At 40.6% G+C, this 19,700-nt stretch overlaps 1 pseudogene; it reads left to right on the forward strand.

Annotated features, from left to right (window-relative positions):
* The first annotated feature begins 115 nt into the window (after positions 1–115).
* On the forward strand, positions 116–12,947 carry LOC131233509 (alcohol dehydrogenase-like; annotated as a pseudogene).
* The last annotated feature ends 6,753 nt before the right edge of the window (positions 12,948–19,700 follow it).

Here is a 19,700-nt window from a genome sequence, read left to right on the forward strand (position 1 = left end):
CTTAAAATGAGCTGGAAAAATGAATCGACGGTATGGATTTCTCACCAACATTACGATGGGCCCACCTAACTTACAAAAGCAGGAACTTCATCTGACACTCTTATCTTAGGAAATCCGGGTCCGTATCCAATCAGCGTCCACTTTATTCGCATTCATCATGAGCGGGACCCGCAGCTAAAAAATAAAAATTCCCTATACAAAATCATCTCGCGGGACGAATTCAGGGACCCAAAACCACATACTGTGGATGCAAGAGTCGCAGGCAGAGGTAAAATGGTTTTCCTGACCGCGTTGTATTCGTTGAAATGTCCAATCTCCATATTTACACTAATAAAGATTAGAACATTCAAATCCTTTTATCTCATGTATAAATATCCCACAAAGCAGCCAATCTCCTTTCATCAGCTCACAGTCTACCATAGAGAGAAGAAGATCCAAGAAAATGCAGGAAGAGAGATGTCATCGAGCACAGCTAATCAGGTTATCCGATGCAGAGGTATCATCTTAAATTACCTTCCCCCTCTTCCCTTTCTATCATATGTAATTTTGTAATATCTATGGGGATCATCGGATTCTTCCATGGATGGATGCAGCTGCAGTAGCATGGGAAGCAGGGAAGCTGTTGGTGATAGAAGAGGTGGAGGTGGCTCCACCAAAGGCAATGGAGGTCCGTTTGAAGATTCTCTTCACTTCCCTCTGCCATACTGATGTCTACTTCTGGGAAGCCAAGGTTTCTCTCTTCTTTTCTTTCTTTTTATCATAATCATATCATTCATGCTTGTAAAAGAAAAAAATTTATATATATATAAATATAAATATATATATAAATATATATATATATATATATATATATATATAGGGAAAAGGTACTGTGCGCTCCACCATATGTTACCTTTCCATGAGGTCGAGTGCTGGCAACATGTTATTCGTCGGATGGTAAAAACTTTAAATAAACCGGGAAGATCATGTACGAGTCTTTCGTTGTTGGAAGATCATGCGCAAGGATTTTGTGTGGGGCCCACTATGATGTTTGTGATAAATCCAACCCATCAATCAGTTTTGACTCTGTTCGAAGCCAAGTTTGAGCCGAGTCGAGCTGATTTTTTGAGCTCGAAAATGAGATCGAGCAAGCCCCAGCTCAACTCGACTTGGATCGAATCTAGCTCGAATCGAACTCGGATCGAACCAGTTTGGTGACTCGGTTACTTTGCCGTTGATGTTGCTCACCAACTGTTTGATAGAATGACCTAAGAAAATGTGGCTGGTGGCAATGAAGGTATCTACATGAAATAAATACCCTTTTTCTCTTTATTTTTCTTGGTTTTTATATTACTTAGAAGGTTTTTGATAAAATACCTATAAAACCATTGCCTATGTTTATAAGACAGTGGGATTTTAAAGTTGTAGTTCAGGTGTTTGTAGAAATGCCTCAATGACGAACTCGGCTCGATCTTGGCTCGAACTCGACCCGAGCTAGGCTGAGCTGCTGACCGAACCGAGCCGATCTGCCCAGTCAGGCTCGAGGACTGAACCGAGTCGAGTTCGAGCTGAGGTCAGCCAGTGGCCGAGCCGAGTCGAGCTAAGGCCAGCTCGACTTGGTTTGACTCAATGTACACTCCTAATTAAAATACCCATCCACCTCTATCTCTCTCAGACGTATAACCCAGGTGGGGTCTACTGTGATTTTTTTTTAGAAATCCACCCCGTCCATCCATTTTTTCATATCATTTTAGGACAAGAGGCCAAAAATGAGCCAGATCCAATACTCAAATGGGCCGAACATGTGAGGATTGAACGTCCACAGTTGAAATATTCATGGGGCCACATAAGTTTTAAATCAAGATAATATTTGTGTTTTCAGTTCATCTCAGTATGAATATTGCTATGAACAGTATAGATGCAATTGAAACATCACTTTCGACCCAAGGAGGTTTCGACGGTAGGAATTTCCCTACCCACCTTTTCCTTTAGTGCGGCCCACTTAAGTCTTGGATCCGGATCATTTTTGGCCCTATGTCCGAAAAAGATCTCCAAAAACTGATCGACGGGGTGGATTTCTCACAAACACTACAGTTGGCCCTTACTGAACACAGTGCAACCTTGACCACCTGAGAATTTCTCAACGATAGAAGTTCAATTCACACAGTTTCTATTCACTTTGGGCATGGATTATATACTGATAGGTTGAGTAGCGAGACTCGCTACTGAAGTGACGTCATCAAGTTTAATGGGCCCCACCATGATGTATGTTTTGTATCCACACATTCCATCCATTTGGAGAGATTATTTTAGGGCAATATGCAAAGAATGAGTTAAATCCAAACCTCCAGTGGACCCTAGCACAGAAAACAGTGGGGACAGTGACGCCCACCATTAAAAACTTCGAAAGGCCACAAAAGTTTTAGAGCAAGCTGATATTTGTGTTTTCTCTTATTTCATGTCTTTTTTAACTTTTAAACAAGTTGGATTTCAAATAAACATTATGGTGGGCCTTGGGATAGTTTCAATGGTGGGAATCACTCTCCCCACTATTTTCTGTGGTGGGTTCCACTAAAGCTTTTTATCTACCTCATGCCCTAAAATGATATCTCAAAATGGATGGACGGTGTGGATACAACACATACATCATCGTAGGGCCCACAGAACTTGGTGACGTAACTTCAGTAGCGGACTCACTACTCGACCTGTCAGTATATAATCCTACATCTACTTCCATATTAAAAGGCGCTTCCAGATTAAAAGGCGTAATGGACTTCAACGCGGAAGCGGATTGGCTGGTGTACCACACACCAACTATATAGTTAGTGTATTAACGTCAGCAAGTTCTATGGGTCCCATCATGAGGTATGTGTTATATCCAAACCGTCCATCCATTTGCGAGCTCATCTTAAGGCTTGAGCCAAAAAATAAGACGGATATAATGCTCAATTGGACCACACTGCAAAAAGAAGTGGAATATTGAACGTCTACCATTGAAACCCTTTTAGGGGTCACAGAAGTTTCGGATCAATATGAAATTTGTTTTCCTCTTCATCCATGTATTTGTGACCTTATTAACAGATTGGATGGAAAATAAACGTTTTGGTGGGCCCTACGAATTTTTTAATGGTGAAAATCATTATCCTCACTACTATTTGTGGTGTGATCCATTTGAGATTTGGATATGATTCATTTTTTGTCTAATGCTCTAAAATAATATTGAAAAATGGATGAACGGTGTGGATATAATAAATACATCATTGTGGGGCCATGTACCTTTAATCTCCTTTGAATCATTTGTACAACTCGGAGCTCTAAGGGTGTCCGCGCTCATATTCGCACGACACATATCTACATCAGCTATATAGCTGGTGTGCGATACAGCAACTAATCCGCTTCCTTCCAACACCAGCTAGATGCGAATTAGCTACGGACAGGTTACGTCACCAAGTTTTGTGGGACCCACTACCGTCCATTCACTTGGAGATATCAATTTAAGGCATGAGATAAAGAATGAGTCAGATCCAAAGCTCGAATGGGCCCACCAAAGAAAACAGTGGATAGAGTGAAGCCTGCCATTAAAAATTTCTAATGGCCAAAAAAGTTTTCGATCAAGCTGAAATATGTATTTTCCCTTCTTTCATGTATGTCTTAACTTATGAACAGGTTGGATCTCAGATAAATCATAGTGGACCTTAGGAAGGTTTCAAAGGTGGGCGTAAGCCTTTTGCAGAAAATACGAGAGAGAGAGAGAGAGAGAGGTGTTTTAATAACTGGTTGCACCAGTTTTGTTTGTCCAGTTTTCCTATAAAATCTCCTCGTTTGTTTAAAATTTTTACCATCCAACAAATAACATGCCGCCAGCACTCGACCTCATGGGAAGGTAACATGCGGTCGAGCGCATAGTACCTCTTTGTAAGGGTACTATTGTTTTTCTTTTTAATGTTATTGTAAAATGATGGATGAAATAATTTTGAGATATTTGAATATTGCAGGAGCAGACACCTATATTCCCTCGCATCTTTGGCCATGAAGCTGGAGGGTATGCTTCTTTATCTTAATTACATTTTTATTCTTTTAATTTTCTTTTTTCTTCATACTTTTAAAGATATTTAATGTTTTGGCCTTTGTTTCTAGCTTAAAGAAAATGATACGAGTACAATGACAATACTTTTTGCATTTACAATTTATAAGGATCTCTATCTTATTTATAGGATTGTAGAGAGTGTTGGAGAGGGTGTGACGGATCTCGAACCAGGCGACCATGTGCTCCCTGTATTCACAGGAGAATGCAAGGAATGTGCTCATTGTAAATCAAAGAAAAGCAACATGTGTGATCTCCTTAGAATAAACACAGATAGGGGAGTAATGATTAGTGACAGGCAATCAAGGTTTTCTATCAATGGGAAGCCCATCTACCATTTTGTAAGAACATCTACTTTCAGTGAATACACTGTTGTTCATGTTGGTTGTGTTGCCAAGATCAACCCTGCTGCTCCTCTTGATAAAGTTTGTATTCTTAGTTGCGGAATCTCAAAGGTGGACTCTACACTGCCATAAAAATTCGACTTTCTATTCAGTTAACTTCCTCTGTTTCATGAATTTTCAACATGAATTCCTTTTTCTTGTAATTGAATTGAGTTTTTTTTTTTTTTACTTTTAGGTCTTGGTGCCACTTTAAATGTTGCGAAACCCACAAGGGGTTCCAGTGTTGCTGTTTTCGGATTGGGAGCAAACGGCCTAGCTGTGAGTTTGTCTCTTCTTTTCTTCTTTTTTTTTTTTTTTCCTTATAATTTTCTTTGGTGAGGAAATATTTGTATTTTATCAATATTTTGCTAAGCAAATTTAAAACTGTGATCCAGATTCTTTCACATGTTGGGGCTATGGTAGCTGATGGATGTTATGAGTATTCCCAATTATATGATCCAAACCGTCTATTAGACCCTTGTTGAATGTGGACAGTTGGTTGCTATTGTCCATTTTCATTAGACAACTAGTATCAACTGATAGAGAAAAATCTAGGGCATAGACCATCCCATCATGTGACTGCAACTCTTTCTCTTTGTTTTTCTTTTTTCTTTTTTAAAGGAAAGGTGGACTCATTCCACCTAAATTTTATAAATCGCAATAGATTGTACAACCATTCGGGCGGGTCCCAACAAAAAGATTTCGGACCTCGCCTATCATATACCAAAATTCTCACACTAGGCTCTATTCAAAATAGACAAACAAGACTATCCACTAATATCAGCATCAGCGCCAAATCAAAAGTAGGAGAATGCCATTGATGCATGGGCTAGTGGTAAAGGACTCATCCCATCTGCCGCAGATGATGAATGGAGAGAAAAGGCTAAGCTCCAAATCTGATTGTCCTGATGCTCCCTAACCCAGCATTGTCTAGCACCAAAGATCTCCTAATTTTTCTTGAGAGGTCTGCTTGGTATCTAAAAAATCTGTTGGTGCACCCATCACTGTCCAACCTAGCCAAAGCATCCGCCGCCGAGTTACCCTCGCGGAAAATGTGCTAAAAAATGAGGTTAAGGGGGTGACTCTTTTATTGGATGGCTCCCATCCTATACTAGATGTTCCATGAACTGGGGCCCGAGGGATCTTTGCTTGTGTCCGCTATAAGCTTGGAATCAGACTCAACAATAATGTTTGAAAGGCCCAAATTGGAACAAATGTCTATGCCAACAAGCATAGTCTGTGCTTCCGCAATCATGTTCGTTGCTCTGGCGTAGTTTTTGTGGAAGGCAAAGATCAGCCACCCTAAATGGTCCCTGCAAACTCCCCCTCCTCCGTCTCGCCTGGGTTCCCTCTCAACAAACCATCAATGTTTAGTTTCAGCCATCCTCTTCTCGATTTCATCCATTTAATCATTAGATATTTTGCTTCAAGAGGTAAATAAGTAGTTTCCATTCGAAAGGCTTGTAAAGTGACGGTTTCCGCCAGAGAATTGGTATCTGTCTCAAACATAGTGATTCCTACTTCCCCTAACCATCTGTTAACTTTGGAGATGATCTAATTGGCTGACATCTTAGAACATTCAAATCTGGAAGCATTTCGGCTCACCCATAACTTCCAGGCTATGAAGCAGTGGGCCAAACCCGTTAAATGTTTGAGTCTGGTGGTGCGGGTAGCCTTGGAGGTCCTTGATCCTATGAAGGATCGTCTGATTGGGAATAGTAGGAATATCAAAAAGTTGGGAGAAATGGGCTCATACCTCTCCCACAATGGTTCCTTGACAGAAAAGGTGATCAAGATCTTCCTCATGAGGAGTTGCGGAGATAGAAGGATACGACTGCCAAGGATTGCCGAATTACATCTAATTAGTGTCCGGTAAGCTTTGCACTGGCCTCAGATCTGGTGATTGGGAAGGACCCACGATGGGCGAGCTACCCAGTTGTGCTGATCAGCCTGTTTCTTCTCTGCTCGCTGGCCCCTGTTATGATCTAACTGCATGCTCTGGTTCCCCTGAACCGTGGGTTGCAGGTGGCCCTGCATTGGGCCTTTTCCTTTTTCTGTCTATCTACTGAGCTCACATGGTCCTCCCTGCAGCATTCACATCACGAGGCCACGTTCACACCAGATTTTTGAATTGTCATATCCAATGGGACAACCTTTTGCATAATCTTCCAGAGGAATGTTCCTATTTTCGGCGGAAGGAATTTGTTCCAAGCCCACGTGGCCTATTGAAGCTTTGGCTGATGTTATCTATTACCATTTCATGCCGACTTCAATGAAAATTTACATGAGTGTCTTCCCTGTTTGATAGTTCAACAGAACTTTCTATAATTTTCTAAAGGGCTGCGCCTGGAAGAAGATCTTGTAAATCAAACATATTCCATCTGCCAGTTTGTGGATTGAAGTCCCTCACCGTGGCATCCCGAAGGTGGTGCGGGATTGGGCCCAGGGCTGCTCCTGCTAGAAAACCTCCCCCCGACCAGTTTTGGTCCCAAAAAAAGACTCTCCCCTCTCCAATAAGCCATTTGGAATGGTGAATAGAAAATGGTAATGATTTGTTTATGTCCTTACATACACCTGAGGTTGTTGCGCAATTCATTCCTCTGTTAGTTATAAACTTGTTGAGTACTTCGTTGAGATGAGTTTCGCCCATAAAGACTTCCCTTGCAATAGATTCCAACCTATTTTAATTCTAAAAGCCCACATAACATCTTTCATGCTTCTGATTCCTAATCCTCCCTCCAGAAGAGGAACACATATCCTAGACCACCTAACCCAATGCCCTTTCTTCCGTCCATCCAAGCTGCCCCAGAAGAAATATGCAAAGGCCACCTCCAACATTTTGCATACGGCTTTGGAAATGTTCATTGCAGACATGGCATGTATTGGAATACCCATCAACACATGCTTTATCAAAACTACCTTTGCCATTGAATTAAGGAGTTTGGCTTTCCAGCCCTCAATCCTATTGGAAATTTTCTAGATGAGCTGCAACATGAGTGGAGTTCGGGTTTTGCCTTTGTTGAGAGAGACACCCAGGTATGTGCATGGGCCTGTTTGAATCCTGTCAGGTTGCCGATTCTTCAAACTCTTGCTTTCAATACTTTCTTCGGGGCGATGAAGAATGTTTTAAACACATTCACCTTCCGACCTGATGCGTTTTCATATTCACCTTAAATCTGAGAAGTGCTCGTATTGTTGCTAGCCTGCCATTTAAGAATAATATAGCATCGTCAGCAAAAATAAATAAATGAGTTATCATAGGACAATGTTGAGGGAGTTTGAACACTTTACAGGTCCTCGATGTGAATAGATTGTGAATGCCTCGACTAAGAACTTCAGCTGCAAGAATGAATATGGATGGCGATAATGGGTCTCCCTGTCGTAAGCCTCTGGTTGATTGAAAAAAGCTGAAATCTCTTCCGTTGATTAGAATGGAGAACCAACTTCCTTTCCAACACCGCTGCACTTGGAGGATCCATCTCTGATCAAAGCCGAACTTTTTCAATACGTGAGCTATAAAATTCCATTTTATACGGTCGTAAGCTTTTTTCATGTCAAGCTTTAAAATCATGTTGCCCCCATAAACTTTGTAGTCCAACTCACACACCATCTCTCTAACCATGGAAACGTTTTCCACTATCGATCTACCTTTAACAAAAGCCCCTTGTTCTTCTGAAATGATGGAGAGGAGGATTGTGGCCAACCTTGTTGCTATTATCTTTGAAAAGATCTTCATAATGCAGTTACAAAGGCTTATAGGTCTGTAATCTGTGATGATTTTCGGATTGCTCTTCTTTGGGATGAGACAGATATGAGTGCACTGGATTGATCTGGACAATGGCCCTCCTGTGAAGAAGTCTTTTGCGATTGTGACTCTAATCTATAAGGTTAATCTATCGAATCTATCCAATTGTTGAGTTAAAAATGTTGTTTCTATACCTAGTATGTTTGGTTTTTCCAAAATTCAATTTCCTCTCATCTATATAAAGTGCATTTATGTTATGTAACTTCTCATTTTATGACAAATGATGTAATTATATCATGTGATTAGGCTGCTGAAGGGGCCAGGATTGTCGGAGCTTCAAGGATTATTGGTGTTGATTTGAACCCAAAAAAATTCGAGGAAGGTTAATGTTACACTCTATGTAACACCCTGAAAATCGGGGGTCACGCATACGCTTGACTCCCGAGTTCCCGAGAGCCACTTTTAACCGATTTCATTAATGGGTTTAATCAGGTTTAGTTGCGCAGCCTGGAAGTTTCTGGAGCATGAAACATAACCACACCAGTCTACTGAAATGAGCGAAAAACAAATGTACATTCATATACATGTCCAAAAGTACAAAGGGGCGCATATGTCGCTACCCAACAGTATCTCAAAAGAATCGCAAGTCCAAAAGAATAGGACTGAGCCCCCTGCTCGGTGACCCAATCCCGCCAATCAAGCTAGCGGAGAACCCTCCATCAGCTGGAAGTATGATAGCTCATCCTCCTCGTCCAAGCTCGTCTCGCCAGGCTCCTCCAGTCCCGAGTCACCTGCATCTATGAATGGGTTTGGTTGGTGTTTTAAAACACCGTCCCAGAGTGGGAGTGAGTGATCAACTCAGTGGGTGCTATTAGTCTCAAGTTATCACAGGCATCAATTATAATATGGTCTTAATAAAAAGCAGACAATCACATATGTCTAAGTAATCTTATTAATGCGCATGTATGCAGCATGACATGATGCATGCCCTCACCACAACGCTCCCTCGAGCGACACCATCTAACGTTCGCAAATGACAATACTCCCTCAGTGCGACCTCGACTGCCGAGTCGCCACCCTAACTAGTGCGATGCAATGCGATCGTGTTAGCCGAGTTATTAGTTAGGTCCATTCATCCAGCAGATTTGGGAATCTGGTACACCCCACGTATTACCGCCCTAAACAGGTTGCGAGGCCAAGACCCCACAATGCTTGAGGCCGAGACCCCGCGGTCCGTGATCCTGTCGGGTTCCTCATCCCCGACTTCAAGCACATGAGGAGTGCCGAGAGAAAGGGATCGCTCGCGGTCACTATGGGGAGGCGCGGTACCCCAGCATAGGCCGACAGCTCGGACACAGTGTCTCATTCCACCATGCCCGGTTCACGAGGCTGTGGACCAATTTCAAGTGGGTTATTGATGGGCTACCACGGTTATAGGGTATTCCAGGTTCCAAACATGTGTGAGCAAACAGGATTAACAATCAAGGTTGGTTAGATGGTAGGCTATACCTCACGAATCAGGCGAACGAGCGACGGACGACATCGAGCGTAAGAGGCCCATGTAGTGAACTACTGCCGCCCATGCGCACCCGCTCAGATCCATGGGTTTAGCCTTAGGGTATCCCTACCCATGGAGATACCTTCTCTCCTCATATTTCCTAACCACCCCGAGGGTTTGAGAACAGTTCATAGTATGCCAGCATCAAGGTTATCAACAAACATAACAGTATCATGTTCACATATATCTCAACATATGATTTAAACACTCCTAACAAGCAAGCTACAACATCATGATTAAGGTGCAAGTGAGTAGTGTGGATTGGGGAGGAAGTTAAGCACTTCCTACACCTCAAGGTTCAAATATACATGAGCAATGATTCCTACCCACTAGGAAGCAAACACAAATGAGAGAAATCAACCAAACATGAGCATGAAATCATCCATATACCAAATCATGTGACAGGCAATATCAATCATCAAGGAGCACCAAACTTGTAAATCCATGCAAATCCAACAACATGTCATTCCTAGGTTTCCTCTAGATTTTTCGATACAACACTCCAAAACATACAAAATCATTAAACTCATACTATAATTGGTGCTAGGCCACCTAAGGATAATAGTCTGCACCTATGGTTCGTTGGAGATTTGGAAAACGCCCTAGGAAAGAGGGCTTTCGGGTCGATCGGCCGGAATCCCTAAAACAAGCTCTTGCATGTTAGAATTTCAAGTCAAACCTACCTTTCCACATGGATTCCAAGAAGAATGGGTGAAAACCTTACCTAGGCAACCCACGGTTGGTTGTTGAAGTCAAGGAGGAGAGTTTCTCCTTGTAAGAGAGGTAGGGAGTTGGAAGGGTTGACTCTCTTGGGGCCCCACTTTGATCTAGGGTCCACCTTGAATCTCCTTCTCTCACACTATCTTCTCTTCTTAGCTCCTTCACTCTCTTTTTCTCTTAGTGGTTGTAGCAATTGAGAGAAAGTTATGAGAGATAGGGTTTATTCCCTAGACTTGGGCCTTTTGGCCTTAAATTTCCTCAAATTCCCAAAATAGCCAACTAGGACTTACTTTTGGGGTTGGTGTGGCCCTAATACTCCTTTGGCCACCCAATTTGGTGGGTACGTACCCTATGGCTCGGTTAGGGCCCGTGTAAAATTTGGGAACAAACGGACGGACGGTTGTGGGGTTTGAGTCAAGGGTTCTGATCTTTAAACGGCCTTGAGGGGTCCATTCTGGTGATTGGAGTGGTTCTGGTAGCCCTCTGGCTATGAAATTTCTAGGATAGATGCTTCATAGCCCGATGAAGGGCCATGCAAAATTTGGAGACGATCGAGTCTGGGTTTGGTCGTACGGGTTCGATTTGTGATCGATGGTCACCGTTCCACGATCGGGTCCCAGAGTTGATGGACGGATATAGAAAAATTCATTAGACCTCCACCGTAAATGTGGAAGAGATTCGACGGTTGGATAGCCTGGTATATCGGTTTCATTTGCAAGCGCCAGATTTCGGTCTTGACATTGGTGGGGTGCATTTAGTTAGTGCCAGATCCCACTTCTAGGTGTCTGCTGGGTCCGTGGTCCGCGATGGTCCACAAGCCCAGTGAGATTTATGGTCCCCTTTATTTTTAGAATTTTCTGACTTTCCTGTGTCACGGTGTAGCCCATACGAGCTGTCGATAAGGCAATTGAGCCATCTGGCTAGACGGCCCGTACTGGGTCCTGTCATGTCCCGACCGGCTTACTCTAATGAGCTAATCTTAAGTTGATTTACTTGTGGTACCTCACCGCACATGGTCTAAGCGGTCGGTCCTGCGGAAAATCTTACGTGGACACCCCAGGACACTGTACTGGTTGGACGGGTTGTTACACTCTATTTACATTAATAGATTTTCTTTTTTTTATTGGTGTTTTGTTTTTTTACATGTATCATTGGATTTTATATACATTACTAACTATTCGATTTTCTTCTAATATCAGCAAAGAAATTTGGTATTACGGAGTTGTAAATCTAAAAGAACATGACAAACCAGTTCAAGAGGTTTGTTGTAGTTTTCTATATCTTTTCTAAGTCCGAAGCATTTGGCTGTAATTTTCTACTGAAAAGTATTTTCAGTAATTTAACAAGTTCTTGAATTTCAATAGGTGATTGCTGAGATAACTGGAGGAGGAGTAGATTGTAGCATTGAATGTACAGGGAACACCAACGTCATGATATCTGCATTTGAATGCGTTCATGATGTATTTTTCTACTCTCAATTCTAAGCATTGCTCATTTAAGCTTGATCTCAGTCTGTAATTTATAACATTGAAATTCCATTAATGTTTGCAGGGTTAGGGTGTTGCTGTATTAGTCGGCGTACCTCACAAAGATGCCGTGTTCAAGACTCTCAAAGGAACCTTCTTCGGAAACTATAAACCACTGTCAGATCTTCCTTCAGTTGTGGAAAAATACATGAATAAGGTATGCATGAGTAGATTTCCGTTACATTGAACTGTAATTACCAACATATTTTACTCTAGACAATGAATTATATCTTTATATTTCATTTCGACAAGAGATAGAATGCAGTGTTAAAAACCACTACATGGACCCTTCATGGGATCTGTCCTATGTTTGTTAGACTTCATCCAAAATCAAATGGTTACATAATCCCGCTCACTAATTTGAGGGCTTTCGATGATTATATATGGTCAAAAACAGTTGCCAGAACCCAGCCCTACATTGGGGGGTGTGGAATCCTACAACCAGCAGCTAGGTTTATTCGTTCTTTTTTTTCAGTTCACAGTAGGACCTCGTAGTTGAAGGTTATGAACCTCATATATGACTCTGGATGAGAATATAGGTTAATGCTATGATCCCTTGACTTTTAACAAATCTAATATAAGTTATCTTCAACTTACATTGACCGTTAACTGCAGGAACGATTGTTACACGGCCTTTTCTAAAACACATGATTTCTACTGTAAGTACTTTATTATAACATTTATCTCATTATGGTTGCAGGAGCTTGAATTGGAGAAATTCATAACACATGAAATTCCACTTTCTGAAATCAACAAAGCCTTTGAATATATGATCCAAGGAGATGGACTTCAGTGCATCATTCGTATGGATGGATAGTATTCTTGTTTTTCTCAATACAATATGTGTTTGTTTGATTTGGGTTTTATAACTTGTTTGCTTGTTGACGTCTCAGAAAACTTAAAGTTATCTAAATAATTAGAAATTAAGAACAGCAGCACCTTGTTATCTTCATATTGCATTTTATCTATCATGATTCGATATATTGCAATCAGTAGATTCTCAGTGGGTGAATTTATTTGCATGGCCCAAGTGGTTCCACAAAAGATTAATGATGGCCCGGGATGTAAGAATTTTATAAGGTGGGCCTTATTGATCAACGGTCTGGATTGTCCTAAGGGTTGGATAATGTGATCGGGTATACCAGTGGGCCCCAGGGTAGAGTGCTACAATGTGATACACACACAATGTTTTAGAGGAACTAGATTCTCAAATTCGTGTGGAGCCATAGGGAGAGGAATTTTGATGGGTTTCAAACTCCTCCGCCCTCTGTAACTATAAAACTAGGCTGGGTTCCCAATCCAACACTATCAACTAAAGTTACAACCCATCACAGCTTCTCTAAAGGGTGTAAGGAGAGGAAGACCTCAACATCTCATCTTCAACAATGGCGTCCCAACAAGGTACGCCATCCAGCCCTTTAGATTTCCATATCCGATGCATAGCACGGTCCTTGCTATTCTGCATATAGACCTACACGGGATACACCAAACAGTACAGTTGATCAGGGACAACCTGACCATGATTGGATTATAATATCGGCCATATAATAAGGGCCTGCAAACTGGACGGTAAGACTCTTTTCATCCATTTTTCATGTCCTTGTCTGAATGGTTGTAATTGGTCTGATGAGGGGCATCGGGGCCATGTGCAATTGTTAGTGACCCCCTCTCATCCAATGGTCAATCTCATCAAACTTGCGCATGTGGTGCATGTGCTAGATCTTGACTGTTCATCATCATGTGGGGTTCAGCGCAAAAGTTTGCAAGCCAAAGTAGGCCAGTTTGCTAGCTCATTGAGTGCCTCACAAGTGTGTGAGAGGCCTGATTTTGTTCTTAGGGCATGTTTCATAATGGACTGTACTTGATGGATGGCCCATATCTGGGTTTTTAGAGGTGAATGTGTGCAACTGAAAATTTTCTTTTCAAAATGTTCTACGAGATTCATGTATAGACATGGTGATTGTTAAGGACATCAATTAGCACAAGTTTTATTATTATTATTATTATTATTATTATTATTATTATTTTATTTTTAATGGTGGCCCAGTGTTCTATAACATCATGGAAGTCCACTGCCAAGGGCAATTTGACGTGAAATTGTTAGGTTGTACATTTAAGCATTCATGGCATCTTCCAATAAGACTGGCGTGGGAAATGGGCCGGATGGGCTAGGTCGGGTCTCTTTGGGCTAAAGCTTTTAAGGACTTTTTTAATTTATGTAAGTTAATAAGCTACTTTTTTAATTTATTGGATACCACCTGATAAGTAACTTTTTTAACCTATGTATGTTAATAAGTTATTTTTTGAACTAATGTTAATTTAGTAAGTGCTATGTAAGAGTAACTTTATGATGAAAAGCTACTTATCTCCATAATGGATGATCCCCCCACATGATGGATGATCCACATCAAAGGTGGACATATACAAGGGACGTTCCACATTAAAAGTGGGTCCTACATGCTAGATGATGCATATTAACAGGGCCCACATAATAGATGATCTACATCAAAGGTTGCCCCCTAATCATAAATAGCCCACATAAAAAGTCAGCCTCACATGATGGATGACCCATATAAACATATAAACATGGCCCCACATAATAGATGGTACACATCAAAAGTCAACCCTAAAGATAAATGGTGACATCCAAATTAGGCCCGGCATAATGGACGACAGATGCAGATTACCTGTGACAAGCTCGCAGGAACTTCCTACGATGAGAAGCTAGTGGGGCTCAACGTGAAGTTTGTGAAAAATCCACCCTGTTCATCCATTTTGCCAGGTCCTGTTATGACATGGGCGCAAAAAATGATGCAGATCCAGAACTCAAGCAGGCAACCCAACGAGAAAAAGGACGATTGGGATTAGGGCTATACACGAACCGAGTTAGCTCAGCTAGCTCACTCCACTAGACTCAAGAAGGCTCGATTCGACTTGGTATATGTGGTTTATCCATGCCGTTCATTTATTTTGAAGGCTGAAGTTAGGGCATGAATATAAAATTGAGGTACATCTGAAGCTCAAGTTGACCATGCCACAAGAAATAATGGGTTAAATGCTTATCATTAAAAATCTTTTACGACCACGATTTTCTATAGTGTGGCTCACTTAAGCTTTGGATTAATTTGCCTCGTTTTTTAGGCTCATGCCCTAAAATTTTAAGATAAAATATATGGATGGTGTGGATATGTCACATATATCACTATGGATGCCATATTTAAATCAATATTTTATGATATGACTACCAAGGTAGAAATACCGTTGGCTTTCAAATGTGCATAGATAATAATAATGAACTATTTCCTAGTATTTACCAAGGAAGTGAAAAATCAAATACTAATTTGGAAGTAATGGGGTGAAATGCCTTTTTGAGCTCCCTTAGAGAATCCCACGAGTAAATAGTGGTGCCTCTAGACACATGTCCGTCGTATAGGTGGCATGCTGATGATACTCCCGGACAATCCAATTATCGGCTAGATCACTAAAATCTCTCCAATAGAATAATTCAAACAGTCCAAAGGTTGGCTATCTAAATGGACGGTTAAAATATGTAGGCCAATTGCTTGTTTGTGATCCTAATTATGTTTGTGGCCCACCCGAAGCTCAAATAATTTTTTTTTAAAATTAAAGCGTATATTTCAATGCGCTTATCACAATTATTCTATTAAATATCACATATATATGTCCATTAATTTTGGATAATAAAGCGGATTTGAGATATCACATTTGTTCTTGTGAATATATTGAAAAATTCTAATGTATTCAACTCCTCCCATATACTCATTCAATCAATCAAAATATTTGTATTTCAAATGCAATTCATTTGCTACCATCCAATATACGAAATGTATGCTTATATGGGAAGCTAATTGGCCGGTGTACCACACACCACTGACCTATCTGGTATGGGTACCTGTGGTGTGAAGATGAGCGCTAAGGCTCCTCGAGCTCCGAGTTGTATTAACTGTCCAAAGGAGATCAAAGTTACATATATGGCCCCACAATTAGTGGTGTGCAAAATGGGTCCGATCCGACGGATCCGATCCGATCCGCTCTGATCCGCCCCGATTCAAACAGGACCGGTAGGTTGGATCGGTTAGGTTCGGGTACAAAGGGGTGGATCCGAATGCAATTCGGATCGGATTCGGATAAGCAACAAAACCGATCGACCCGGACCGAAATCCGATCCGTTTGGGTCCGAGCCGATTCGAACCAGACAGGACCGGGTGTAAATTGACAAGTTTAGCCCTCCCCTATATATATATCTTTTATCCCTTTTTGTTTTTTTTACCCTACCTACCTGCCGCTCTCTCCCCAGTCCCCACACCCGAACCCTAAAATCCCTCAAACCCTTCTCCTCCGTCGTCCCTACCCGAACGCCGGCGACTCGCAATCCTCATCCGGCCATTTGCAACCGTTCATCAGGTAGGTGGACCCACTCAGCCACTGTTTATTATTAATTTTTTTTTTGTAAGAGATGGCTCTCTCGTCGGCCAGCCATGGCCGCTGCCCGTTGGTGGTCCGACCACCTAGGATCGTCGGCCACAATTTGAGATTATTGATCCAGACAATGTTAGTTAGAAGCAGAGTCGAATTAGCAGGAAAAAGGAGAAAAATGAAAAACTTAAGAACGGGAGAGAACTTACCCTGAGCTTAGGCTTGTTGGCAAAGGGCCTTGGAGTAATCTGAATGATTCAGATAGCAAGACGGAAGCTAGTTATATATAGCTGGCACATGAGCTTGAGATCCAAGCTGTCCATCAGGTGGGACCCACTCGGTACTATCTGAAGATGAAAACAGGGCATGTCGAATGGAAAGGGTTAAAAACGAAAAAACTTGTCCAGGACCCTTGTTTAGTAACATGGGGTCCCCGTCCACCTGATGAGCAACTGGGCCTGACTTTTTTTTAAAGAAAAATAGTCTCTTTGATGTTTTTCTTGCCACCAGCCACAGTATTCATTACATTCATGTTCCCAATGCAAGACGTCCAAATAATGGCCCCATGCGAATGGCCAGAAGTTTTCAACGGAGCAGATTAGGTGGGCCCCACCTCTTGGAAGACGGTGTGGCCTTTACTGTGGGTCCACCTCAATGTATCTATTCTATATCCATTATATTTATTTGTTTTTCCCATCATTTTTGGGCATGGCCAAAACATGAAGTAGATCCAAATCTTAGGTGGGCCGTACCAGAGGAATCAGTTGTGATTGAACACTCCATTAAAAACTTCCTAGGGCCAGCATAATGTTTATTTTCCATCAAAACTGTTGATGAGGTCACACAAACATAGATGAAGGGGCGAAAAGAAATATTAGCCTAATCAAAAACTTATGTGGCCAATAAGAAGTTTTTAATGGTCTATCTGCTAGCTCCATATGAAATGATCCACTTCAGATATGGATTTGCTTCATGTTCCCCTCTTAAGTGTATTTCATTATTTTATCATATATTGATATAGGTTGTGTACTCCTTCATTTCAGTTATTAAAAAATAAAAATAAACACACACACACACACACTCTTTCAGAACTTAAAGGGATCACGTGAGTAAGTGACATTCTATTTCTTTTAAAAACTCTATATCTCTATCATTTTGTTCATACAAATATCTCTATCTTAAATATCCACTACCTTAAGGTTAGGAATGTAGATTAAAATATTTAGAGCCCTAGCCACTGACTAAAAAGTTGGGCCATGATGTGAATGTATTGGCCTTGAATCATTCATACCATAAAAAGTTGTGCATCCGACTAGATGATTATTCTCATGCAACACATTATATATTCATTTCAGCTCATGCCAAGTAAGAAATCTGATTTCTTTTCTTTCTCAGCCAAAGAAAAATCCTTCCGCTGAAAAAGGAAAAGCAAAGGACAGAGCTCTTTTTCTTTTTCTTTTTTCTTTATTCTTTATTCATTTTTGCATATTTTTCCATGCATCTAGATGACCTTGTAATTTACAGTCTAACCAACGCATAGTTGGCCCTGTATCCATTTGTATGATATCTAAGTAAAATCCGATCAACCATTCATTTGGTGGAATTTATGCTTTGGATCAGATAGATTGCTGTTAATTTTTCTTCACTGTGGACACTTTCTGATTTATATGTTCATTAATAGCCACAAGTTTTGATTGATCATTAATAGCCACAAGTTTTGGATCAAGATGATATTTGTTTTTTTTCCCTTCACTCAGGCTTATGTGAACTTATCAACATATTGGATGGTGAACTTAATAGCGGCGCATTATATATAGACGGGATTGTTGCTCCTTCACTAAGTGAGAGCACCTCCTGCTAATGCCTGATCCATTCCCTACGTTGGGAGATCAACTGACAGATGCCATTCCCTACGTTGGGCCCCACTATCATAACACTTTCGTCCAACTAGTTGCGTGTGAAACGTCACAGATGCACACATGTACAAGGATGTTCACCAGGAACTATTTGGACAGCAAGTTATCCTCCAACTAGCACATAATTTACAAGTAGTTAGTTTTTCCCCCTTCACAGAATTTGCTTTTTGTTTTTAAATATCTATTTGCTTCTTTACTTAATTTATATAGAAATACCATTTGGGATTGTCATTCTTATGTGTTTGTCTATTTTTTCCATAAAAAAACATATTTGGGATTGAAATGTTTTATATATGTTTCTTTTCTGATGTGGGGTTAAGGGTTATCTGCTTGACATTGCTTTCTTTTAATAATTTATCCCAATATAATAATCTTTATTTGTTTCTGTTCCTTTCTTAGGTTGAAGCAGAGGAACAACCTAAGATTTCGGAGTCGTATTTGGTTTCAGTAGTCCCTTATTTCGCCTTTTGTAAGGTGAGTTATTTTTATTTTTGCCCTCTCTTTATTTTTTGTCTTGATGCAAGCACAAGTGATTTAAGATTTGGAGTCCTGATTTTGTCTGAAATTTCATGATTAATTAGTCTAATTAGGTACAAAATGTCATGATATTTCTTGAAATTTGTGCCACCAAACATGTGCTGAGATAGAAAAGAATCTTATTCACTTAATTCCTTTTCTTGTTTATATTTTCATGGCAATTCTTTCTTATTTTTATTATACAACAGTGTATCTGGGGAATTATTGAGATCTTGTTTGATCTTACAATGTTATAACTATAATATAAGTAGAGCATGTTTCATAGATGGACCCGAAAGCTATGTGCCTTTTTTCTTATTATGTTCAACCCAGAAAGCCTCATCTGCAAGTAGTTTGGCTCATCTAGAGATTACCCAGGGGCATAGTAGATTGATTATTGACTATGTACTCTAGTCTTAATATGTACATTGCTTTCTTTGCTTAGATTATCTCATTATTGCTTTCTTTGCTTAGATTATCTCATTATTGTGACTTGTGACTTGTGATTGTGATTTTTAAGTTAGATAATTAGTTACCCGTTTGAGGATTTCTATGTTGTCATACATAGATATGGTGTGTTTTTGGTGGCATAGAAATCGCTCAAATTGTCCCATTTTAGACAGTTCAAGGTTAGATGGATAGTATGCTTTCATACAGTCTATTTAAATGTTCATGCCTGATCTGCGGTCCATCTCCTCATTTCTCTCTGGATATGTTTCTTTCGTTTCGTATCCAATGTCAAATATCTTCACATTGTTTTAGATATTTGGCATCGGAATGTAACGTAAGATGAACTTATCTAGAGAGGCATGGGGAGATGCTGCCGAATTTTCGGC

This window comes from Magnolia sinica, chromosome 18, assembly GCF_029962835.1.
Source record: "Magnolia sinica isolate HGM2019 chromosome 18, MsV1, whole genome shotgun sequence".
Lineage (NCBI taxonomy): Eukaryota > Viridiplantae > Streptophyta > Magnoliopsida > Magnoliales > Magnoliaceae > Magnolia > Magnolia sinica.